This window comes from Panulirus ornatus, chromosome 27, assembly GCF_036320965.1.
Source record: "Panulirus ornatus isolate Po-2019 chromosome 27, ASM3632096v1, whole genome shotgun sequence".
NCBI lineage: Eukaryota > Metazoa > Arthropoda > Malacostraca > Decapoda > Palinuridae > Panulirus > Panulirus ornatus.
In genome coordinates, this window is record NC_092250.1 from 1,345,307 (window position 1) to 1,372,141 (window position 26,835).

Sequence of the window (26,835 nt, forward strand, 5' to 3'; positions counted from 1 at the left end):
TGTGTGTCCAGGTTGTGGTGGAGCTGTGATATAAATGTGTTTATATATGTGTGGAGTGTTTGTGGTAGGTGAGTGAAGGGATGTTGTGGTAGGTTTTTGTGGTGGATGAGTACTTGAAGATGTTGATGGTGTTTGTGGTTAACGGGCGGGTGAGCTGGAGTCGAGGGTCGTGTGGTGGAGACGACTTGAGTTGTGGTAGAGGACGGAAGGGTGTTGTGCCCCGGGGTGGAAGGCATTTAGAGAACCCATGGCCGTTCTCCTGGGGTAGGAGAGGCCCAGGAGACGACCCCGCCCCCCCTGGTCGTCCTCCTCCTCGCCCCTCCGGCCAGGGGCTGGGAGACGCCACGCGTCGTACGTGAAGCTCCCGCGGAGTCAAAAACTCCACTGGTCTGGCCAGGTCGTGAATCGCGCCAGGGGCGGGGGACAAGGGCCGCTTTCTCCTCTCTTAATTGCTTGGTCAACGTGTCGAGGGTTGGATTTTAAACGGAGGAGGAGGAGGCGGGAGGAGGGGTGGAACAGACGACTAATCAATCTATTTTTACTTACCTTTTAAACCTTTGCTGCAGCGCCGTGCGCCAGTTCGGGGGTACTGGTGAACTGGTTTTTCTTTTCTGTGGGGGTTGGGGTCATCACACTCAGTCGAGGATCCTGGGAGGATTGTATTCATTGTGGACCATCTGTGTCCTCAGCCTCGCTGTAGCCTGGTCTTGCCCTGGCTGTGGCCTGGGACGCCTCGTGTCCACGCGGTACGCCACAGAAGGGTCGACTGTAATGTCCCCTGGTTTCAACCATCACCTTGTGAGATGCAGGTTCACCTGACCCCGTATCTTTACCTGTGGATGCTCGTTAAACCTTTCTAGTGCATGGGGGAACGGGTCATGTAGTTATACGAATACGTATGTACGAAATCGTAGCGCAGGGTGTGGGTTTTAGAATGTGAGAGTGTCGGAGACTTGGTGCGTGTGTGAGAGTTGGGGGGGAGGTGGTAGGCAAGCGAGTCTGTGGTTGGCAGCGGGCGGTTTGGAGAACAAGGGGCGGCTTGTTCGCCGACCAGGTGGGCGTGAGCGGCAGCCAGGGGACGAGAGGTAATGATGGGACGCCCCGGCTATTTCTGTGCCAGTCTTGATTAAAGTTTCTGCTGAGGTACAGGTGGTAATGAGCGAGGGAAGGGGTCGACACTGTGGTCATGATGTCTGTGCATCACCCACGAGTGTGTCTCTGGGTATATAGTTACAGGATCAACGAGGATTACGTATCTTCGAAATTGACCGAAGACGTAGAGAAATGGGCGTAGATTTACTACCTCCTTATATCGACCCATCTTGCTGTATTACTCTGTGATACTGTATTGCTTTGCTACCTCCATATATCGGCGTGTCTTGCGTCATCACCCTAGGATGTTATCATGTTGTACTCGTACTTGAGGTGTGAGGCGGGGTTGGTTTTTTTTCCCTAACCTCAGAGACTCAGTCGGTGTGCACGAGATGACTTTTTCTTTTCCCTCAGGGGTACGTTCCTCCACCACAGGGGAGGGGAGGGGGAAGACCAGATAGTGACTGGGCCAGGAAGATTTTTCTATGAAGTAATTGATGACAGTGGGTGTGTGGTGGTGAGGTGCTGCAGCCTACCTTCGTCTGGTGGACTCCCAGAACAGATGGTTAGGGAAGGGGTGCCAGTAGTTGAGGTACAGTGGAATACAATAGAAATACAATGAGTGACAGAGGAATACAGTAGGAATACAAAGAGCGACAGAGGAATACAGTAAGAATACAATGAGCGACACAGCATCTAGTCCCTGTTTTATGGTGTGGGAGAGAGAGACATGGATATCAAAGATCAGTGTGTGATTACGTGATTATGTGAACCGTTATCAGATATTGTAATGTATCTGGTCTATCTCTTAACATTACACCTCTTTGAGATATCATCAGGGAAATCCAGTCTTCTTTCTTCCTACAGAAACCTTGTAAAGTAATAAAAGATGAAGGTTAAGTATTGACAGTATCCCTGTGTGAAGTCCTTCCCTCACTCTTCCCTTGACGTAACGTAATGAGAGAGTCTGTTCCTTTGTTGAACGTCTCCTGCTGTTAGTCGTGTAATGTCGTGTGCGATACAATAGATATATATCTATTTTTCCCCCTCTGGTGTGGAGGAAAGTGAATCTATTACTGATATATTGAGGAACGGGTCGTGGCTGGAAGGCCCACCACAACCCAACCTCTCCAGCCAGCGTTGTACACTGAGCTTGCATGGGGGTCAGAGAGGGCGAGGCACACGTCACTAACACAGTCCTGGACTTTGCTTTGTTATTTTATAATGAAGCTGTGTTGAAGGAATGAGAGATTGGAAAAACAAGAAAGGAGTGGCTGAAGACCTGCCTTGTAGTAATGGACCATTTTCACAGACACACAAACACAGAGACACACACAAACACAGACACACATATAGACACAAACAACACTGTTATATATATATATATATATATATATATATATATATATATATATATATATATATATATATATATATATATATTTTGTGTGTGTGTGTGTGTGTGTGTGTGTGTGTCCTGGTTGTGGACGGTGTGCCCTGGTTTCGTTGTGTTGTATATACAACACAAACTCTACAAGTGAGTCTTGTATTTACTTATGCAAACTTATACAATATCTCACTATTTCTGAATATTGGAAGAGCCATTTTTAAACTGAAAGAAAACGGGATAACCATTGGAAATGACGTGTAGACCTTCGTCCAGTGTTGCCAGTTCAGGAGGGTATACGTGAGAGGGAAGTTTGTGGGAAAGGGTTGTGATATTTGAGGTTTCATCACACAAGCCTTCCTCACCCACAATCGTGTACGCTGATTGGATGTGCGAAGGATCCACCTTGGTGTGCAGGCGAAGCCGTGTTTCAGTAGGATTGAAAGCTTCGTTCAAAGCTTCTGTACAGTGTTGCCCAATCTTGTCTTGCTGGGTTGAGGGTTGCCATCTGTCCAGTTGGGGGGGGGGGGGGAGTCTCCGGGAACCACCTGTAAGAGATGAACCAGAGATAAGGTGATGGTTTGGGTAGAAGGTATCATGGTAATGTGTCCTAGACATATCTATCTATCTATCTATCTATCTATCTTTCTATCTATCTATGATTGATCAAAACTGGAGGGGAAAATCATGTATATTAAGGGTTTGGATCAGTTTATATCATAGCTGAGATATAGATAAGATCAGAAAAATAAGAACTCATGCCTAGCTGTGTATGGTACGTGATAATAAACATGTTCAGTATTGGACCACACTAACATACGTCATAATTATCATTTGAAAATGAAAGTATATAGTTCAGAGTATGTATTGGCTTTCAGTGTATAATGTAAATACAGTTTTTAGTTGTTAAATTTTTTGTATTTCTGTAATAGCTTGGCAAGAAGGACATTAGGAAACCTGTACGACAACGTTTATGATAATTATATGATAATTAGTGTTGTATTGACTGTATTATATACAATATATTGTTCGTAGTCCTCTGAATCATTTTATATTATATGATAAGGTGTGTTAAGTGGTAATTAATATATTCATTAATATCAAGATAATGACTTACATGATATAGTTATGATTTGGTACAGACATAAGAAATCAGGAGGTGTTGGTAACTGATGAGTTTGTTTAATTGGGTGGTTCCGTCATTACCTACTGTACGTGGAGGGGGGGGTCTACACTGGTGGGGGGCCCACATCTCTTCAACGTTCTCTACCGTCATGATTGTAGCTTCGTTGTGTGCCACACACACACACACACACACACACAATACGACAGGGGGGGGTTGTAACAATACGACAGGGGTTGTAGTAGACACAGATACGTTAGACAGTATTATTTTCTTCTTCTTCAGCCAAAGACAATATCCTCCTCTTCTTCCCCCTCCTCAATATCCTCCTCTTCTTCCCCCTCCTCAATATCCTACTCTTCTTCCCCCTCCTCAATATCCCCTCCTCCTCGACTCCCCTCTTTTTCGCGTGCATCAGGACCCCTCCCCTCATCCCTCACCCCTGGGGAGAGGGGAAGGACGAGAAGGAGGAGGTGGAGGGGGGGAGGGGGTAGGTCCTGCCAACAGTGGTCAGGGAATGCCACCACCTGGGGGGGGGGGGTTGTGGTGTTGGCCGTGCCACCGTCCACGTCATCAGGCGGGTGTCAGCCGTTGTCAGTCAGCTTTGATCCTTCGGTCGGTCAGCTTGTGCCGTCAGCTTTGGACGCCTGCCATCTGCTGGGTCATGTATAAACCACGTGAGGCTTGGGGGGGTGTTGCTGACCCCCCCCCCTCCCCCCCTCCTCCATATCAGCTGATTGTAGTCAACATGACGTGGTTGTGTTGGGGGGGCGGGGGGGGGGGGGGACTGTGTTGAGCGGCCCATGTGTTGCTCAGCTGGTGGCGTGGGCGCTGTAGCCGAGCGTGGGCGTGGCGGGCGGCTTCCTCTTGTGATCACCGCCCGTAACAAGGACCTGGGGGGGCGGGGGGGGAGGTTAGGAGTCTGTAGGGAGAGGGGGAGATGATGACGCCTGGTGGGGAGGGGAGGATGTGGGGAGAGTGTAAGGGGAGAGGATGGGGAGTGGATGTTGGGGAGGTGGGGAGAAACTAAGAATTATAGTGTGTGGTGGAGAGGGGGGGAGGGAGGGGGTGTTAGTGGAAGCGTGTGGATGGTTGAGGTGGATGATGATGATGAGGGTGTGTGTGACGTGTGGATGATCCGGGCAGGAAGTGGAGTGGGGCTGGACGAGCCACATCCACGTGAACATCCACGTGAACATCCACGTGAACATCCACGTGAACATCCACTCGAGCATCATGAACAGCGAGGCATAGTGAGGTCATGGGTGAGGTCACCATTGTAGCACAGCGCCCCCCCCCCCCTCCCTATAATTGGCTAGTTAGGTCAATCCTGGTCATTCAGACGCGTGGGGGACACCGCACACCTCTCACCGTCATTGTGACGTCATACGATGGGTTACGCAATCCGCGAGTGAGGTCAAAAGGGCACGTGTCAACCATGACATGTTCTGATGACCCCTCGGGGATATAAGCGCGTGTTTACGCACTATGATAACGTAGATTAGACTCTGTGTTTATCCAGTTCAGCTGGAGTTTATGACCACAATATGAAGAGCTGTGTTGTGGCTCGCTGTGTTGACATAAACCGAGGTAAAAACATGATAAATTTCTTCTATTAAGTGGACATTGCTAGTGGAACATCTTGCGCAAATTTCAGAAGTTGGTTGTTAGCTAATTAGGCCGTTACGAGGCCAACTGCTCTCAAGATCTCATTGGCCAAGTTTAATTACACAGAGACGCAGGATAGAAATTAAGATATCATGAATAATTACCTTAATCCTGGTTGACCTAACTAATAAGGGAAATTATCTTATCACTTGCACGCACGTGCGTGGGGGGTTACATGTCTGTGATAAGATAATTAACGGTCAAATTCCCTGGTTAAGAAGATATATATATTGTTAACTACCGATACTAATCGTTAAGTGATTAAGCGAGTGAGTAAGAATAAGAATGTATATTTCGATTGTGGTCATTGATTTCTGCGTTGTATGTTGGGTTGATGTGTTCTTCATGTGGCATATGTGGATGACGTATATACATCATACAACATATACACCACACTGCCTACAGCGCTCCACTGTGGCCCGGAAACCGGGTTTCGATCCCGTGTGCTGTGGCATCCACCTACCTCCGTAAACACGGGTCATTCCTGTGTTGATCAAGACAAGCAGAGCTGGTGTGGGTGACGTAGTATGGCACACAGTGTGACCACACCTGGGTCACCAGCTGCAAAGTTTGGGTCTTACGTAGGATTCCTTGACCAGCTGGCTCAACATGTCTACCTTCATGCACTCAAATACTGTTCTAATATTTACCAGAAGACAATTTTGTATTGCTTTAATGTTATGCTAATGTGGGATTATGGGATTAGGTTGGGGATGATAGTGTCCCAGAGGTCCCAGCCCACCACTACACCTCCCCTTCCTCACAGACAGATCCCAGCTGGTTATATCCCAGGAGATCCAGGATTGACGTAGAGGTTGTGTATCCCAGCCATGTGTCCCGCGTCTTGATCACCTTCACATGTCGTCGCGTTGTGTTGTGTCGTGGCCGCCCCGTCTGCTGGCGTAACCTCCCCACGACACACAGTAGTCCAGCGTGGCGTTCCTCCCCGTCAGTTGCAGATCTCCCCTTCCCCTCCCAGCCCTTCACGCCCTCACGCCCTCACGAGGGCCCGACCAGCCCTGTCCTATGCAGGGGTAACAAGGTCCTTGTGTTGGCAGTCCGGGACTGGCCAGTCGCCTCTATGAATGATACTAGAATCAAATCACTTCAAATAAAGTTGATATAGAAGACCACTTGTGTGTGTGTGTGTGTGTGTGGGATTGATTTAGGCTCCGAGGGATATCCCAAATCCCAGTTCTTTTTCGGGAGCTGGGCCAGAGATGTGGAGGCTCACTTACACCCAATAGTTTCGTCATACGTCCAGTAAACATGGGACATTAGTTTCAGTAGGGAAGAGATGACATAACTTCAAACAGGTGATTGTCCGTATGAAATGATAACTGAAACTGAAAGATGATTTCATCTGAAAGTATGTATTGCTGTGGTTAGTATGTACAACCAACGTATAGTTCCCATCTACAGTGAGGTCATAGTGTTCAGCAGTCGTGTACAGGACGAGACTTTGAATTGTAATTGACCTCATAAGCCACGGGTCAGGTCAAGATGAGGTCCTGTGTGATCAACGCATCGGGTCTGAACCTCTGATGTACTTGTCAGACTAAGCTTTGTACACAGCTTGAACTTGGCAGTTAACGCTGCGGTGGTTGGAGATGAACGAAGCTTATTCCCCCAGCGTTCAACGTAAAGTTTGAACCCGACGCATTGATACGTCGTATGTTACCAGCACTCGTTGAACGCACATGGTACGTACGTTTAAATGGGTTTTTTCTAGTGGAAGTTCTCAAGTGGTGGGTCATACACAGTGGGTGCTGACTGTTAACAGGTCATGGATTTGGAAAGGTCAAACTGGTTCGCTGTCCTCATCTCGGAGCTGGTGAGAAGGGAACGATTGTTTCTGTTTCTACTGTTCCTTCTGTTTCTACTGTTCCTTCTGTTTCTACTGTTCCTTCTGTTTCTACTGTTCCTTCTGTTTCTACTGTTCCTTCTGTTTCTACTGTTCCTTCTGTTTCTACTGTTCCTTCTGTTTCTACTGTTCCTTCTGTTTCTACTGTTCCAGTCTGTGTTGTTGCTGATCACAGCTACAGATGTTGAGGATTCAGTGGCTGTTGACTTTCACTCCAGCTGTTGGTGGTTGATGGCGTTGGTTAACACCGGCAGCTGTGTCCACCCACACTTCCCCAGGCAACCAGTGGGTCACCCGCTCACCATGTTCCTCATGGTGGCGCATTCCGGTGTTCCGCCGTCCATGTTTAAAGTACATATATCTAGAGGGAATCATCATTTTCTCCTCTTCCCTAACCATCACTTCTCTTGTTTCATCGTGTATCGTAATCTCCCTTGAATCTCTCTCTCTCTCTCTCTCTCTCTCTCTCTCTCTCTCTCTCTCTCTCTCTCTCTCTCTCTCTCTCTCTCTCTCTCTCCCCCCTCTGGGCCGCCACCCCGCCCCTCTAACACCCTCTCATCTTCCCCCATCATTACCTCAAATGGTTCCCCTCCCGTCCCCTTCTCTGAAGTAAGCAACCCTCCCCTCCCTTCCCATCTCCCTCCCTCCCTATCCCATTCCCCTCTCCCCTTTGACCTGGTCTTCCGTCTGCCCCGCCCCAGGTCACGCTCCGGGTCTTGCCCTGTGATCACACGCCCCGCCGCCAACCCCTCCACCCCCACACCAGGGGATCCAACCCCCAACACACACACACACAAAAAAAAGCTGTTCACATTATCTTGAAAACTACCTCGAGGAATGTGTGTGTGTGTGTGTGTGTGTGTGTGTGTGTGTGTGTGTGTGTGTGTGTGTGTGTGTGTCTAAAGAAGCCATGTATAACGTTAGGACTCCGTCATGGAAGTGGGTGTTGTAGTCATTATAATAACCGATGGTGTCGGCCGGGGGGTGGGTGGAATTTTGCATTGCTAGAAGTGAAGACATGGCCTTCTTCAGCGCCCGGTCATCGGAGGGGGGGCGAGGGTGCTGACCCTACACTGACAGACGGGTCACAAGTTGTTATAATAATACGTCGCAAGGGATGATGACCATGCCAGTTCGCAAGTGGTTCCGACCGTGTCGTATATCGGAGAGCGGTATTGTATCTCTCCTAAGGCATGGTGGAGGCGAACTCATTCAAGAAGAATAGATTTCCTATTATCTATCGCTTTGTTCTCCCTCATTCCTCCCTCTCTCTCTCCCTCTATCTTCGTCTCTGATGCCTCTTTCCCTCAATTCCTCTCTCCCTCTCCCACAATCTTCGTGTGTGAGGTTTGAAGTGTGAGTGTGGGTACACACCACACCCTTACCTTGCCCTGCTGTACTGGTCACATCTCGTCCTCAACACGTTCTTGCCCGGGTGTCATTACCCTAGTGTTCAACTCTTTTGTTCACTTGTAACATCATCTGTCTACCGCACTCCTCCTGTTCTTTGACGATGTTCTTGTTGAACAGTTGTAGGATTTTTGCCTTGATGTTCCTTCCTATTCCTTCAGCGGCGATGTTGTATGAAGCTCGTAAGAACAGAGGTTGATATGGTGAGTGCATGAGTTTCCCTCCTCCTGCGTGGAGCGCAGCTTCGAAAGGCGCCCGGGCCCCCGTGATAAGGGGGTGCTGGGTGTTGTATGATGATCACCCAGTAGGGGAGAATGTGGTCGGGTTCACTGGCTTTCTGGAAATCAGGTGGTGGGTGTACTGGAAGTGGTCTGGTATGGGGGAGGGGGGGGGTCTAGATTGTGGTGTGGGGGGGTTCTGGAGGGTGGGGGGTTCCTCCTGCAGGAGGGGGGGGGGGTTGGTTGTACAGCGAAGATCAACTTTTGCGACGAGTGGGACGGTATACGTGGCTGAGAGAGGCGCAGTAGGTGGCTGCACGATCACATGACTCGTCCTCTCTCTCTCTCTCTCTCTCTCTCTCTCTCTCTCTCTCTCTCTCTCTCTCTCTCTCTCTCTCTTTCTCATCCTCAGACCCCGACCGACATCTCGTTCTCGACCTGTGTCCTCGGGATCTCGAGAACAACGTCGTCTGCTGCTGCTGGTCTGTGACTTACACTTTCGTCTCGTGTAATTCGTTGTCCTTATTACTGTAGCCACGTATTATTACTGTAGCCACGTATTATTACTGTAGCCACGTATTATTACTGTAGCCAGGTAGAGCAGGAATACATGTAAGCGTCACGGTGTTTCTACCTTCATATTAAGAGACTATCTCTCTTCGTAGAGACGAGTTCGCTTCACCAAAATTAATGAAACCTGGCAGGGCAGGACTGTGTACCAGCCTGGGGCAGGTGATGTACACACTTTCTCTCCTTTGTCTCTTTAGATTTAAGACAGTGTCAGATTATAGGGAGGTCACGAGGGGGGGGGGGGAGACGAGAGAGAGAGAGAGAGAGAGAGAGAGAGAGAGAGAGAGAGAGAGAGAGAGAGAGAGAGAGAGGCGTTCTTCAATCACATCTCAGGAGGAACGCAAAATGGAAGACAGTTGACACACAGGTGTTGCAAAGCAGAGATACAGATAGATGATGAAAAAAGGAAATTTTCTCCTTTTTTTTCTGCCAGTCGTCCTCCAACTTCTACATTTCTCCACCTCGATCCACTGTGGCTCAACTCATGACGTGTTCCCATCGCTTGGCCTCCTTCGTCCTCGCCTGCATGTTGTACCCCTGTCTTCACTCCCAGAAACGACTGGGTTTAGTTAAACCGCGAATTCTAGAGCTGTTGTGTGGACGGTTCTCCATCAAGTGGCCTCGTTCCACGCTGGGTCAACAACTGTTACGGTTGTCGTACGGTATAATGATCTCAAGTTGTGTTAAATGTTATATATATCACTCCAGCTGGAGGCCACTCACCATACAGAGGTGGGTGATGGATGCCTCTTGGTCTTCGTTCCGTGTCTTTCTGACGTGCACTATGACGGTCACAACCCAGTCACAACCTAGTACAAGTGACCAGATTGCTTCGCTTCACGAGTTGTTTACATCCAGGTGAGCGATAGATGGGCCACACCTGACCCTCTGGTTGGAACAGTAAGCTTCACATACCTCCACCCGCTCATGACCTGACCTGTTGATGCGGTAGGTGACATGAGATTCTCATTTACAACACCCGCTCTCCTCCCTCACTTCTCCTCCACCTCCTCCTCCTCCTCCTCCTCCTCCTCCTCCTCCTCCTCCTCCTCCTCCTCCTCCTCGTCTTCATAATTCACATTACAACTCTGGCTACACAAAGGGCGGAGAAATAAGCCATCACACTACCCCCCTGGCGGGGCCATCTGGGACGCCTCACAACCCCCCCCCCCCTCCCTCCTCCTCCTCCACTGACAACAGTCAACACAACAATACTCCAGTCGGCAATTAAAACCGCGGCCGCGTCATGATAAATTCATCCAGACCACCATGTCCCTGGTCCTGGACGACACCGCCACCAGATCCACTGTGACCGTATCATTGCATGAGATGTTTGGTTTCAATCCCTCTTTGGGGGCGCGCCGCCGTGGGCGTGGGATCCAGGGGCATGTAATTGGTAAGTACACATCTTCAAATGGTTGTGTACATTGTGGGGGGGGCTGGGCTCACAAAGCAGCTGCGGGACACTGTAAGCTTACCTCCCTCTGCGTCGTCTACAGACAAGATGATACGCTCTGACGCCAGCCTCTACGCCGTGAGAAGTCTTGCGTATCTTATCAACAAACGGGTTTAATCTACTCTTCCCCCTACAGTCAGAGGTGAAGACAGTGCTACGCTAACTACGCCTTGCATACTGAATTACCCCCAACGAGGTGTTTGTGATTTTCACCCTTATGACAGTCGTAGTTAAGGGCGCTTAAAGGAGAATTGGGGCGTTAAGGGTTAGTTATATTGACGCACGTCCTTGCGTCATGAGGCTCCACGTTTCCCACCCAGAGATGGTCAGCGTCCAGGTGCTGTATCTGTGCAGCGCGATAAGAGCGGCCGCTTCCTTGTCTGGGTTAACGAGGGCTTGAACTAGTGGTTAATGAGGGTTTAACTAGTGGTTAAGTAGTGATTAAATGGATGATTGCACTTGGATGGGACTGTGTTTGAAATGCTTGAGCACGACGGTACGACCCTTGAACACGACGGTACGACCCATAAGCCTTACGCTACGACCTCCCCCTCTGACCTTTGACCTAGCCCTGAAGGGTCAGGCTCCGTGATTTCTTGTAAAAAAAGGGAAAAAAATCGTTGCCCTGAATTTCATCTTTATAGCAGCTTAAGGATGTAATCAAACTCAAAATAAGGATATAATATACGTTCAAAAGAATTGAATATATATATATATATATATATATATATATATATATATATATATATATATATATATATATATATATATATCCTTTCCAAGATGTGGACCTGTATACTGAAACGCTATAGCTGTGAAATTCAGTTTTTGTCGAGATGATAAAACGTTTTGTCTTTTACTAAGTGTGACACAATACTGAGACATTGTGGAGGAAAAGTGGAATTTCATATTATTATTATTATTATTTACCAGTTTGTTGAGTGACGACTAATGTTACTAAAACAACTGTGGTCAATAATGCAGATACCAGAGTTAGACTACCACACAATGGTGTTCATTATGTGAGCTGGAGGAAAATAACTTGTATATTAGATGGGAATGGCGCTCACTATGTGGACTTAGAAACGTAAAAGAAAAAGGGAAAAAAAATGATTTAGAATAAAAAAAAGATGTTTTTAGTATTGTGTTTCCGTAGTGAACAGGACTCGCCGTTTTCTTTAAAGGTATTGTTGATTGAGAATTAATTAGGTTAGCCCCGTGTTGACCCCCGAGGTCACGTAATGGAGGAAAGAGTTTGACCTCATCATTTTCTCATCTGCTCTTGTGATGTTATCAACGGAACGAGTGACGTCACACTACGGATTTTAAAAAGGAGTGACGTCACACTACGGATTTTAAAAATTTGATATAAATTGTGTAATGGTAAATGAATTAAGAAATTATATACTATCGTCATTGTAGATAGACGAATATTTTTTTAAAGGAAGCCAAGATATGTCATTTAAAGTTTTTTTAAGTTTTTGAATATTTTTTAAAGGAAGATAAGGTATATTATTTAGTTTTAAGTTTTTAATCCATTCTACAAGAAGCCAAAAATATATAATTTAGAGTTTTAAGTTTCTAGATATATTGTAATGGAAACCAAAATTTATAATTTCGATAGTTTTAAGTTTTCAATTACCTTTTAAAGGAAGCCAAAATATATCATTTAAATAGTTTGACAATTTTTTAGTATATCTTTCAGTAAGTCACACTATATGATTCTAAGTAAATATTTGTTTGTTTTTCTACTTTGTAAACATCAATTTCAATCTAAAATTCGTTCAGTAATCATTAAGTTCCAATACTTTACATACTCCGCAAAATTAATTATTTTAGGGTCGTTCGCCGTACTCAAGACTCGTTTGTCGTGCTCAAGGGTCGTTTGTCGTGCTCAAGGGTCGTTTGTCGTGCTAGAGGGTCGTTCGCCGTGCTCAAGACTCGTTTGTCGTGCTCAAGGGTCGTTTGTCGTGCCCGAGGGTCGTTTGTCGTGCTCAAGGGTCGTTCGCCGTGCTCAATGGTCGTTTGTCGTGCTTAAGGGTCGTTCGCCGTGCTCAAGGGTCGTTTGTCGTACCCGAGGGTCGTTTGTCGTGCTCAAGGGTCGTTTGTCGTGCTCAAGGGTCGTTCGCCGTGCTCAAGGGTCGTTCGCCGTGCTCAAGGGTCGTTTGACGTGCTCAAGGGTCGTTCGTCGTTGTACTACCCTCACGTTGAGCGTGGTTGACGGAAGCACAACCAAACTACCATTTCATCCTCAATTTCAGAATCGAAATTGATTCGCGTGTCTTGCAAACTTCCAGAACATCTTGTGTCTACCTTCCCCTCTATGATATATACCCCATATAACGACCGTCATCCAGGGCAAGCGTAGTAGACGTACTACCACCATCGGGAATGGGTGGTTTGAGGCAATTTAAGAGCGGGAGCAATTTGCCCTCCCGCCCGTCCGCTTCACTTAGCCTGCCTCCATAATGGCGGACGACACCGCCTGGATGGTATCTGCCCGACCGGACGCCGTCGTGCCACATCCGTCGTCGTTCTTCCCTGTCGCTCGGTGTCACCTCGGGCCAAGAGGGTGCTACGTGACGCTCATGGCCGTAAGGTCGGTTAACCTACCGGGGTTAACGTTCTGGGATGGACCGTTGCGGCGTGGCGTTTGATGTCGGTGTTGCACGGGTGGTATATGGCGCGTGACGGCGGCCTGACGGAGACGTGGCACCATCGCATTCCTCATCCCAGGCACACCACACTATATACATCACGAGAAAAGACGATATAGGCGATATATATATATATATATATATATATATATATATATATATATATATATATATATATATATATTATCCCTGGGGATAGGGGATTAAGAATACTTCCCACGTATTCCCTGCGTGTCGTAGAAGGCGACTAAAAGGGGAGGAAGTGGGGGGCTGGAAATCCTCCCCTCTCGTTTTTTTTTTAATTTTCCAAAAGAAGGAACAGAGTGGGGGCCAGGTGAGGATATTCCACAAAGGGCCAGTCCTCTGTTCTTAACGCTACCTCGCTAACGCGGGAAATGGCGAATAGTCTAAAAGAAAGAAATATATATATATATATATATATATATATATATATATATATATATATATATATATATATATATATATATATATATAACTATCATCACGGATTAGCGTGATCATCAGTCAGCATATATATATATATATATATATATATATATATATATATATATATATATATATATATATATATATAGTCCGTGGTTCTTCGCTGCTCACCGTATAGGTAAATATAAATTCTTCAGCCCATGGGGCGGAAAATGACGCCATTAGTCTAAATGTGTTAAAAAAGAGAGAGTAATATGTTAAAAAAGAGAGAAGGAGTGATAATGTATATTACCGAGTTTGTATGAATATTTAGGTTAGGTTTAGTTTGTCCTACGTTAGATAAGTTTAGCCACGGACAGACAAACAGACTTTTATGAAAACATTTTTGATGTAGTCATGGTTAAAGATATTGCCACTTGGAAATGTAGGTTAGTTTACTTTGTTAGATTAAGTTTCATTAAAAGTTAGATTAAACGAGAAAAAAAAAGAATGTTATTTCTTTTTAAAGTTACGATGTCATGGAAAATTTGCGTACCTCGAGATGTTTGATAACATTGAAGAGTGAAGTGAATATATGAGCAAAACATTTTCTTTGATAATTTCCTCTCGTTTTCCATAGGCTTCCTCACAGCACTGAAGCCCCCCCCCCCCCAAACGTGGGTTTAATCTTGACGTATGTGTTGCGGGCAACGTACAACTTCAAGTGATACATAATTGAGTTTTCTTAAATAGGCCAAAAAATATGTTTGTTTACCGAGCGTGTTGGCGTGGAGAGATGAAAATGATTAACGTGGATATTAAGTTAGTTTTGTTGAACTGTTCCAGTGGTGGATTTATCATGACAAACACACGAAAAGTATATATATATATATATATATATATATATATATATATATATATATATATATATATATATATATATGTATTGGAAAGGATCACAATTTTGCGCGTGATCAAGATATTCCTATGAGTCCACGGGGAAAATGAAACACGATAAGTTCCCAAGTGCACTTTCGAGTCATAATCACACCATCAGGGGAGACACAAGAGAGAAATATAAGAGTCAGTTGATATACATCGAAGAGACGAAGCTAGGACGCCATCTATTTATTATTCATCTAATTATTTATTTATTCATTTATTTACTGGACATTTATGTAAGTGCATGCTGTTACCATCAGCTAATTTTATTGAAAAAGCCATATAATCTTTGGAAATACAAAGGATTGGAGAGAAAAAGATAATGAGTATTATATTTTTTTTTTTTAGATAAGAGAGTTTAGAAAAGAAATTCAGGTTGACGTAAGCGATTTGAATGGGTTTATAAAGGTTTTATATAGATATAACTTTTTTTAATGCAGATATATTGAATGTGATGAAATGCGACTCTTATTCGTCTTCTCCTTGTGCTACTTCGCAAATAAGGGAAACGGCGATCAAGATATATATATATATATATATATATATATATATATATATATATATATATATATATATATATATATATATTATATGGCGTCGCAGCGATACCAGGTGTGTGTGTGTGTGTGTGTGTGTGTGTGTGTGTGTACATTTACAGGACATGCAGCTCGCCGAAATGTAATTGCCGGAGAGAACATTTGTGTAATGTTACATTTGAACGTCATTATTCCCGCGTCTGGCGCCTGGACCTGGCTACCGGCCTGGAGATGTGTAGGTGGGCCACCATCACATCGGGCATGGTTCCTAAGACGTCAAGTTTATATGACGAAATTTTTATGAAGAAATGTATATCATTACGTTTGTAACCTCTGTCACAGCTCTGAGATGAAGGGAGGGGATGGGAAGATATAATACATGTCAGCCATAACACTGGCTTAATAATAGAAGTTCCATAAGTGTGTTTTTATTTCTAATTTTTAGAGTTTGTGATAGATATTTGGATCATGTTGTACAAGGCCAGCTACTCGTTCCACTCTGACATTTACCGTCCCTCATGCTGTTATCTCGTATATGTAAATTAGATAATTTTTCTTATATATATAAGAAAATGTTTCTTATAAAGGTTTGTTTGATTTGTTGACTATGTGGTTTCCACCTTTCAAAGATCCAGATCTTTGGATGTTTGATAACCAGTTACCTCATGCATGTGTTTAGCTTCGGAGGGTAAAAAGGACGTGTGTGTGTGTGTGTGTGTGTGTGTGTGTGTGTGTGTGTATGTGTGTGTGTGTGGAAGGAACCAAATACGGCGCAGAGTGAGGATTTAGATGCCACGGATAGAATCGAAGCGTGGAAGGGGAGCCGGGGTATTGAGATCAGGATATATATATATATATATATATATATATATATATATATATATATATATATATATATATATATATATGTATATATATATATATATATCCCTCCTGCATGTTCAGGCCCCGATCACACAAAATCTTTTTCACTCCATCTTTCCACCTCCAATTTGGTCTCCCCTCTTCTCCTCGTTCCCTCCACCTCCGACACATATATCCTCTTGGTCAATCTCTCCTCACTCATTCTCTCCATGTGCCCAAACCATTTCAAAACACCCTCTTCTGCTCTCTCAACCACGCTCTTTTTATTTCCACACATCTCTCTCACCCTTACGTTACTTACTCGATCAAACCACCTCACACCACACATTGTCCTCAAACATCTCATTTCCAGCACATCCATCCTCCTGCGCACATCTCTATCCATAGCCCACGCCTCGCAACCATACAACATTGTTGGAACCACTATTCCCTCAAACATACCCATTTTTGCTTTCCGAGATAATGTTCTCGACTTCCACACATTTTTCAAGGCTCCCAAAATTTTCGCCCCCTCCCCCACCCTATGATCCACTTCCGCTTCCATGGTTCCATCCGCTGACAGATCCACTCCCAGATATCTAAAACACTTCACTTCCTCCAGTTTTTCTCCATTCAAACTCACCTCCCAATTGACTTGACCCTCACCCCTACTGTACCTAATAACCTTGCAGGAGGGTGAAAGGAGGGCAAGAAATAGAGTGAATTGGAGTCATGTGGTATACAGGGGTTGACGTGATGTCAGTGGATTGAAGCAAGGCATGTGAAGCGTCTGGGGTAAACCATGGAAAGCTGTGTAGGTATGTATATTTGCGTGTGTGGACGAGTGTATGTACATGTGTATGGGGGGGGGGGGTTGGGCCATTTCTTTCGTCTGTTTCCTTGCGCTACCTCGCAAACGCGGGAGACAGCGACAAAAAAAAAAAAAAAAAAAAATATATATATATATATATATATCGTGGCTGTTACATCGACGTGGATCAAGGGTAATGGGGTGAGTTGCTCAACCCACCAGCCAGGTATCTGGATCTCCAAATATCTTGTCGTGTTTTTACAACGGTGTTTCCCCAAGTCGAGTGTTGCCCACCCAGTCCGAAGCCAATATTCGCAGGATCTTCCTGGAGAGTAACTATTGAAATGCTTAATTACAGGCCTTAATGACCCTCAGAACTATATTTTAATTCTACATATTCCACACGACAGATAGTCCTAATACTGAGGGGTTGAAGGAAGTCTGTTGCCCTCAGAAAAATACCAAAAATTGTAGGTAATAGTTCAGGGTATTTTTTAGGCGAAAAAAAAAAAATGAAACTAGATCAATGTCTCCCTTACCTAACATACCATAGAAGGAGAAAGTGTGAGAATTAAACTTGTTCTCTGTAGTCAAGAGGCGCCTCCGGGACCAATTAATACAGTGTTTCAAAATATTTAAATGATTCAACAATGTTGATAATTGTCCATTTCTTGGCAGTAGCGCCAGCAATACTGTCGAGAGAAGATGCATTAAAACTTAAAAGCTCACCGAGTTAATGTGGACTGTACGAAATATATTTTTTTATTATATACCAACGACATGGTTGATGCATGGAATAAACTCCCAGATAATTTTGCCCAGAGCAACATCCTTTAATATCTTCAAAAGTAGGTTAGATCATCACTTATCGCTCTCTCCGGTACTGAATAATTCATTTACTTCGTTATCATAACGTAAGTTAGTATATAATGCGAACCTTCGCACCCTCTGATCTCTCCCTGGCCTGGCTGCTGTGGTAACATACCATCATTGATCAACCCATGTGTCACCTGCTTTGTGAGAGGGAGGGAGAATTATTGTATCAATCTTCAACTTCAGGAATGATATAGTTATGATAAGTCGAGAGGATGGAGTTCAAGTTTATCCTTACTATTGTCTTTATAACAGAAAGTGATGGGATACATGCCGTTGGTGATGGGATACATGCCGTTGGTGATGGGATACATGTCGTTGGTGATGGGATACATGCCGTTGGTGATGGGATACATGCCGTTGGTGATGGGATACATGCCGTTGGTGATGGGATACATGCCGTTGGTCATGGGATACATGCCGTTGGTCATGGGATACATGCCGTTGGTGATGGGATACATGTCGTTGGTGATGGGATACATGCCGTTGGTGATGGGATACATGTCGTTGGTGATGGGATACATGTTGGTGATGGGATACATGCCGTTGTTGATGGGATACATGCCGTTGGTGATGGGATACATGCCGTTGGTGATGGGATACATGTCGTTGGTGATGGGATACATGCCGTTGGTGATGGGATACATGCCGTTGGTGATGGGATACATGCCGTTGGTGATGGGATACATGCCGTTGGTGATGGGATACATGTCGTTGGTGATGGGATGCATGATATTGGTGATGGGATACATGCCGTTGGTGATGGGATGCATGATATTGGTGATGGGATACATGCCGTTGGTGATGGGATACATGCCGTTGGTGATGGGATACATGCCGTTGGTGATGGGATGCATGATATTGGTGATGGGATACATGTCGTTGGTGATGGGATGCATGATATTGGTGATGGGATACATGTCGTTGGTGATGGGATGCATGATATTGGTGATGGGATACATGCCGTTGGTGATGGGATACATGCCGTTGGTGATGGGATACATGCCGTTGGTGATGGGATGCATGATATTGGTGATGGGATACATGTCGTTGGTGATGGGATGCATGATATTGGTGATGGGATACATGCCGTTGGTGATGGGATGCATGATAATGGTGATGGGATACATGCCGTTGGTGATGGGATACATGCCGTTGGTGATGGGATGCATGATATTGGTGATGGGATACATGCCGTTGGTGATGGGATACATGCCGTTGGTGATGGGATGCATGATATTGGTGATGGGATACATGCCGTTGGTGATGGGATGCATGATATTGGTGATGGGATACATGCCGTTGGTGATGGGATACATGCCGTTGGTGATGGGATGCATGATATTGGTGATGGGATACCTGACATATTCATGTTCATTCTACCTCATGACTTTCCTGTACGAATTTACGTTCAGGATTTTAATCCTGCAAGGTATTTTTTTTTTTTCTTCCTGTTTCCCGTCCTACTTGTTTGCCGGTGAGGGAGTGGAGGATGGAGAGGGAACCCTTTGCCTTGCTATCCTTTTCTTCTACGCCTTTTGAATGTGGACTGCTCTCTCTCTCTCTCTCTCTCTCTCTCTCTCTCTCTCTCTCTCTCTCTCTCTCTCTCTCTCTCTCTCTCCAGCCTGCACTGAGCGTTCACTTAAAACGATCGTGACTCTCGTTTAAACCCGCCCAAGGGACTTATTTTAAACGCCCAAGGGCGGGCTGGAGACTCTTGGAAAGGAAAGGTGAAGGAATGCCTCCTCAGTTATCCCTTGCCTCAGTTATAATTATCAGCGCATGCAGGACTGGTGTTGATAATGCAGTTACTGGATTATCACGGTGATGATGATACAGTTAACACAGTTATACGTAAGATGTTAATCTGCTTTATGTTAATGGTGGTCATTTAACACCTGGCTCTCAAGTTTATATTAATGTATTTTTAAGCCGCTCGACCTCACCCTATTGTTATATATATATATATATATATATATATATATATATATATATATATATATATATATATATATATATATATGAGAATTGATCCAGTAATTCCGGTTTGTGTGTTCCTCCTGGCCATTCCTCTTTAATTTTGGCTGGAACAAGCATTGTCCAGCAGAGACTTGGGTCGTAGACCCGGTTTATATGAGAGAGAGAGAGAGAGAGAGAGAGAGAGAGAGAGAGAGAGAGAGAGAGAGAGAGAGAGAGAGAGTGTGTGTGTGTGTGCGTGTGTGTGTGTGAGCCATCATTACACACTACACATGTGAGGGTAAATGTGTCCAGTGCTGAGGGTGGGGGGTCATTGTAGAGCAGCGACATATGTGGTAGACTCACACAGGCACATACAGAACATCAACCATACTTACAACAGTTGTAGCTTGTGAGGAAAACATTACAACTTAAGCTTAGATTGTGAGTTACGTCAGCCCAGAGTGATTTTGAGCTAGGCTGACCTCGAGGCGACGTTTTTAAAAGCGATGTATTCTAACTTGAATTTATTCACAGTAGATACGTACAAATTTATATATATATATATATATATATATATATATATATATATATATATATATATATATATATATATAATATATATATATATATATATATATATATATATATATATATATATATATATATATATATACACTTCATGCATTCCTCACCTTTTTAGTTTAGATACAGATACGTCAAAGGCATTATAAATTGGTCATGGGATACATTTATCATAAAATATTCGTAAAGCAAAGTAGGGGAGAAGATAGATCCATAGAGCGAAAGAAATTATATTGACATTTAATGATGGTAATTACCACAACAGAAAGATAATAACTACATTACGGGTAAGTTATGTACCAGACTTAACTAATATGTATTGATATACATTCTGTACTTACAGTAAGCAAGGATCTGTGTCGCTAATTTATATGACTTACGTTTGAATTTGCGATGTTGCTTTGTGCGTCTTGCGTCCCCCGCCGGCCTACCGCAACCATTGCTTGCGGTCGCCGCCCGGCACCACATGCGGCGGAGGATCGCTCTAAGGCACTGCATCGTCTGTGGGCGGCCCTGATGTTCATCACTCTACCGTTGTGTCTTGAAGTGGTTTGTGAAAACACCCGATTTTGATATTTGCGATGCGTTCCACCCGGGGTAATGTCTTCGTTGTACAGCAATAGCGGTAACTACCTCCGACAAGGAGCGATATATATATATATATATATATATATATATATATATATATATATATATATATATATATATATATATATATCCGCTGCATCAGGCGTATACCTGTTGTCCTGGTGGTACGTAATTTGCATATTAAGCATAATTTTGAGGGTTTATTTTGATTCACTATTGCCCTACCTTCAGTCCAGGTGTTTATCCCAATCATTTCCAGTTTACGTCGGCCAATGCCTGGATGGTCGTCCCTCCTGGTGTCCACTACGCGATCATGGACTTTCCAATTAAGAATTATATTTTCTCTTTCTATTTTTCCAGTGTTGTTGTGCCATCTGCGTATTCCTGACACTTTCGTTTTGTCATACTGTTTGAGGCAGCGACTTGCGAACCGTAATGACATGAGGGCGTACGCAAGCACTGCACGCCCATTGCTTGCTTGTTAAAACACACCGTCGCATTACACGCCCACAAGACCTGCCTTGTTGACTATATCATTTCTTCCTCATTCGATGTATTCACACAAGTGTTGTTGTTGTGGAGGCACTGGGGAGAACGCGTGGTTGTGATTAATAACACACTCACACACTCACAAGCTTAAGCCATTGTTGACATGAGAAAAGCATGTCGACTTTGCCGCCAGCGTAATAGATGTTGTGAGGAAATGGCATGGGCGTGGCCCGAGGGACGAGTCTCCGCCCACAAGCCCAAGCTTAGCCCCTCCCACCGTCCTGTCGGCTCCTCCTCCGCGCCACACCAGCGCCAGCGGGCGAAGGTATTCCACACCTCCCTTCCCTCCCTCCCCCTCAAATTATGCCTAATTTTAACTCGATTTTTAAAAGCCTTGCCCACTGGTAGGTAGGTAGGGTAGGGCGTGGTGGGTGGGGAGACCAGCCAAGCCCCCGGGGGTTGAGAGCAGCTTGATAAATCGCGCGATGGAGAGATGAAAGCGCGCTTAAATCACGACGGGAAACAATCGTCGTCTTCTGCGCGCGCGAACACCTGGGTCCCGGGAGGCGGTGAGGGTGAGGGAGGGAGCGGCGGAGGAGGCTGTTCCAGTGGGCGCGCGCGAGGGAGACCCCCTCCTCCTCCCTCCACACACACGTATACCCCACCCCCGATGCCTGCTCAAGCCTCCGGCACCCCCAGATGAAGACCGTGTCCCGTGTTCACGAGACAGAAACGTATTCTCCGCCGTAATCGGCGGAGCGCGCACAACCCGCCCGTATTTACACCCTCCCCCCCACCTCAACAGGAGCCGTATTGAGGCGCGCGCCTGTGTGTGGTGTGTGTGTGTGTGTGTGTGGTGTGTTTGTGTGTCGTGCCCTCTAACACACTACTTCAAGAGACACTCGTGCCCCGTCGAACAATCGCCCCGTTCTGATTTCTCTCTTTGAGAACTATATCGTTCATATACCTGCCACTGGAGCGGGCTCTCTTGTGAGGAGAAAGGAAAAAAAGAGACAACAGTGGAAGAGACTTTTACACCATCGAGATTTGCCGATTTTACAAGTGAGTGAGATGTCATATGTGATAATCGCGACGTCTGTGTGTGTGTGTGTGTGTGTGTGTGTGTGTGGACCATCTGAGGTGTGTGTGTGTGTGTGTGATGGTGTGAGGGAGATAAGGCGACGAAGGATAGATAGCCCAGTGCATCAAGAAACTGCACTTGTTCAACTGTCCTCGTATTGTATGAGTTTTCTCCCCCGCGTAACACACACACTCTCACACATACACACACACACACGCTCTCTTTCCTTCTCTTTTTTTATGAGAAAGAAAAAAATAGAATCACTGGAAGAAGGCATTATGGTCGCCACTGTGCTGTGAGTGTGTGGGAACACATTAATAACTTGGTTTGTGGTGGGCGTTTTCAAAGATGGGGGTTGGAGAGAGGGAGGGAGGACGCTGATGTAGAGATAAGTGTGTGTGTGTGCGTGTGTGTGTGTGTGTGTGTGAGAGATGGTTTGTTCAGGGAACAAGCCCACTCTTTGTGTTCTCTCGTGGAGGGTTCGTTTGTCGCTAACAAAGGTGGGTTTGGAGCCGAGGCTCGTAATCCCGTGTGGTTCATTGTGTAAACTTGTGTGATCAACGAAGTTTTCCTGCCATACGCTGTTTTTTAAGTTCCTTCGCTTGAAATATATGCGATTGGACCCCGCCGACTGAAGTGCAAGGTAAATGTGACTACACTTAAGGTAAGCTATGTGAACCGTTGTGCAGACCAGGTGGAATACTAATTACTTAATGTGATTGGTCGTTTATTATGCCCCCCCCCCCCAACAGTGCCTCTGTTCATGTGACTATATTTTACTTAGATGGCGAGAGTGATGCTGTTACATTTAGAGAATATTAATATGGCCAAAGATTCACGTCTTTAAGGAGTTATGGACATGGCATTTGCGGACTTTATTAACGTAGAGGAGTTGAAGTGAGGAGGAGGGGGGAGGGTTGTGTGTGTGTGTGTGTGTGTGTGTGTGTGTGTGTGTGTGACCATCTACCTGAGGGTGATTTATATAATCCTTAAATTCACAGGCTGTCAGAGTATAGTGGGACATGTGTATTGTCTTCTCATACAAGGTGTGATGCATGTTTATATACATCTGAAGTCTAGTTACTTGGATCTCCCAGACAGAGGGACGTATGTCTTTGATCGTATTTAGCGTTTTGTTTACAATGAGATGAAATTTATCATCACACGAAGGACTGACTGTCGTGGTGTTAGCTGGGGTGGGGGGATGTCGTCCCACGTCAAGAATGACTTTATAAGGTCCCGGACTGGGAATGTGGGGGGTTCTGGCACGAGGGAGGGGGGAGAGAGAGAGAGAGAGAGAGAGAGAGAGAGAGAGAGAGAGAGAGAGAGAGAGAGAGAGAGAGAGCGTGGTATTGACTTGATATGAAACAGTGCATTCGCTGTCTTTTTTTCTTTGTTCTTTTTCATGCACACACAACTGTGTGATCTGTTCATTTTCAGGTGGGTTGGGGTGGAGGAACGCCAGTAGATTAGATGATAGATAAACCGCTTTTGATATTCATGCATATTATTTCAGGAATGTCTGTGTGTTATTAATTTCTGAATTAAGATATTTTAAAATTATAAGCTTAAACCATTGTTATATTACCGCTTATAAGAGAAGTGCTTCGTCTTATTTTTTTGGTAATTGGCTTAATATTAAAATGTATTGGTGGGAAATGCCTTTTTCTTTTAAGCTAGGATGACCTAGTTTGGAGAATGGGGAAATTTTCAGCAAAATAATGTGGTCATTGTTTGTCGTATTAGTTAAATGTTTATTGTACGTGGAATATATGTGGATTACTGACCAAAGATGTGTTTATTGTACGTGGAATATATGTGGATTACTGACCAAAGATGTGTTTATTGTACGTGGAATATATGTGGATTACTGACCAAAGATGTGTTTATTGTACGTGGAATATATGTGGATTACTGACCAAAGATGTGTTTATTGTACGTGGAATATATGTGGATTACTGACCAAAGATGTGTTTATTGTATTTTTTTCGCTGAAGTAATTTAAGAATTGCTTTTGATTATCACAAATTGATGTTTTCACTTTGACGTAACCGCTTTCCATTTTTCCCAGAATTTATATTATAAATATAATATCTTTGTCCTTAGTATCTGTGCACTGAAGATTCCCAAATATTTTAATACAGCTTCAAGTATAAATTCCTGAATTGTTTGGTTTGAATATCTCTCTAAGCCAAAGATCGGATATCCACAATGGCCACTTAATATTTGAGTATTCGGTGATATTCGACCCTCTCCCCATGCCTTGTGGTGTTTGAAGATCTTTATGTGTGGCCTCAATGAATTTGAATATCCGCTTTCAAAGTGATATTCCGATGTCTAATTCGTCTCATGACTTCCAAATATCCAACGCCCAGTCATGGCCCAAATATCCGAATTATTTTTATGTCCCAACATCCCTATGGTCCCTGGATATACGAATATCTACTTAGTCTCGTGCTCGAATATCGGCAATTTGCGTAGCTGTCTGAATATTCACACCGCTGAGCAATATCGGAATATTGTGTTATCCTCGCCATCCCCCCCCCCTCCCCAACAGGCCTGCCGTACACGGTCCCTGTATCCTCATCCCATATCCCAGATATCCACTCAGTAAGCATAAGTGTTTACTCGTCATATCCCAGATATCCACTCAGTAAGCATAAGTGTTTACTCGTCATATCCCAGATATCCACTCAGTAAGCATAAGTGTTTACTGTACTCGTCATATCCACATCCACGCCTTACCCAAACATCTTTATCCTCGCCGGTAATCCACATGTCTCTGCTATCCATCCCACTCCATCCACATGCCTGTGTTATCCACTGCACCACATCCACACGTCTTTGATATCCGCTCCACCCCCTATCCACACGTCTCATATCCACATGCCTCTGATATCTAATCCACCTATCCACACTCCTCGAGTATCCTTGCTCCCACATCCACACGCCTCTGATATCCGCGCCTCTAGATCCACACGGTTTCATTATCCGTGCCACTAAATCCGCACGCCTTTGATACCCACGCCTCCACATCCACACGTGCCTGATGTCCGCGCACGCATCCACTTGTGCTGGGTGGATGAAGAGCCCTCCCCTCTCGTGCCCATTACCCGTGTGGAGTAGAGGTAAAGGAAGTTAACTACTGAGATGTGGAGGAAGTTGCGAGTCCTTGCCTTTTAATGGGGAAAACGTGAGAAGTTTGAGTGCCAAGTTTAGCTGTGTAGGGAAAGAAGCAGAGGTCGCAACGGATAGGTTTGTGGGGTAGGTATCCGAACGTAGGTTTTGCTTCGTAGCTTTGAACACGACGGTACGATCTCGTAGTAACACAGTTACGACCCTTCCAGTACGATGGTACGACTTCGTAGTAACACGGTACGACCCTGGAGCACGACGGTACGACCCTGGAACACGACGGTACGAGTCTTTGCTGTGACTGTATAGGGTCGTACCGGCGTGCTCCAGGGTCGTACCGGCGTGCTCCAGGGTCGTACCGTCGTGCTCCAGGGTCGTATACCGTCGTGGTTAAGGGTCGTGCCGTCGTGCTGAAGGGTCGTGACGTTGTATAACAGGAAATTCTTCCTAGGTGAAGGATTATAGAGATGCGACTTCAGTCACTGAATACTGGACGATAAAGACGAACATCATATGTGTTATTATACACGCTCAGAATTGACGACCTGGGCCAAAATTTCGAGGTATAGCGGGTACCTGCTATTCACGTTCGCCTGTTACAATACCCAGCCAATATATATTTATATATATATATATATATATATATATATATATATATATATATATATATATATATATTTATAAATATATATATATATATATGTATATGAATATATATATATGTATATATATATATATATATATATATATATATATATATATATATATATATATATATATATTTATAATATATATATATATATGTATATAAATATATATATATGTATATATATATATATATATATATATATATATATATATATATATATATATATATATATATATATATATATATATATATATATATATATATATTCTCTTTAACAACGATATGTCATCAACGCTGCAGTTTGTATAAATGCTTCTCTTATAAAGCAACAGCATTATTGATTTTTCATAAAAAAAATCTAATTGATATGCAAATTTATGCACCAACCTTGGCCCGTAAATTAAAATCTCATGAACCGGTCGACTGTACAGAGAAGGTACATACAGTGTATGTATAAACTTCCTGTCTTCTACTGT

At 44.4% G+C, this 26,835-nt stretch overlaps 1 protein-coding gene across 5 annotated transcripts in view; it reads left to right on the forward strand.

Annotated features, from left to right (window-relative positions):
• Positions 1 to 26,835, forward strand: part of LOC139757521 (uncharacterized) — an 85,299-nt gene that overhangs the window by 15,589 nt on the left and 42,875 nt on the right. The window contains exon 1 of one of the 5 annotated variants that reach the window (XM_071678042.1): positions 22,057 to 22,556. The exons of 1 other annotated variant lie outside the window; for it this stretch is intronic. The gene's annotated coding sequence lies outside the window, so the exon portion shown is untranslated. Of the gene's footprint in view, positions 1 to 22,056; positions 22,557 to 22,957; positions 23,240 to 26,835 lie in introns of those variants that run through there. 3 more of the 5 variants (XM_071678046.1, XM_071678043.1, XM_071678044.1) reach the window with 3 other exon arrangements.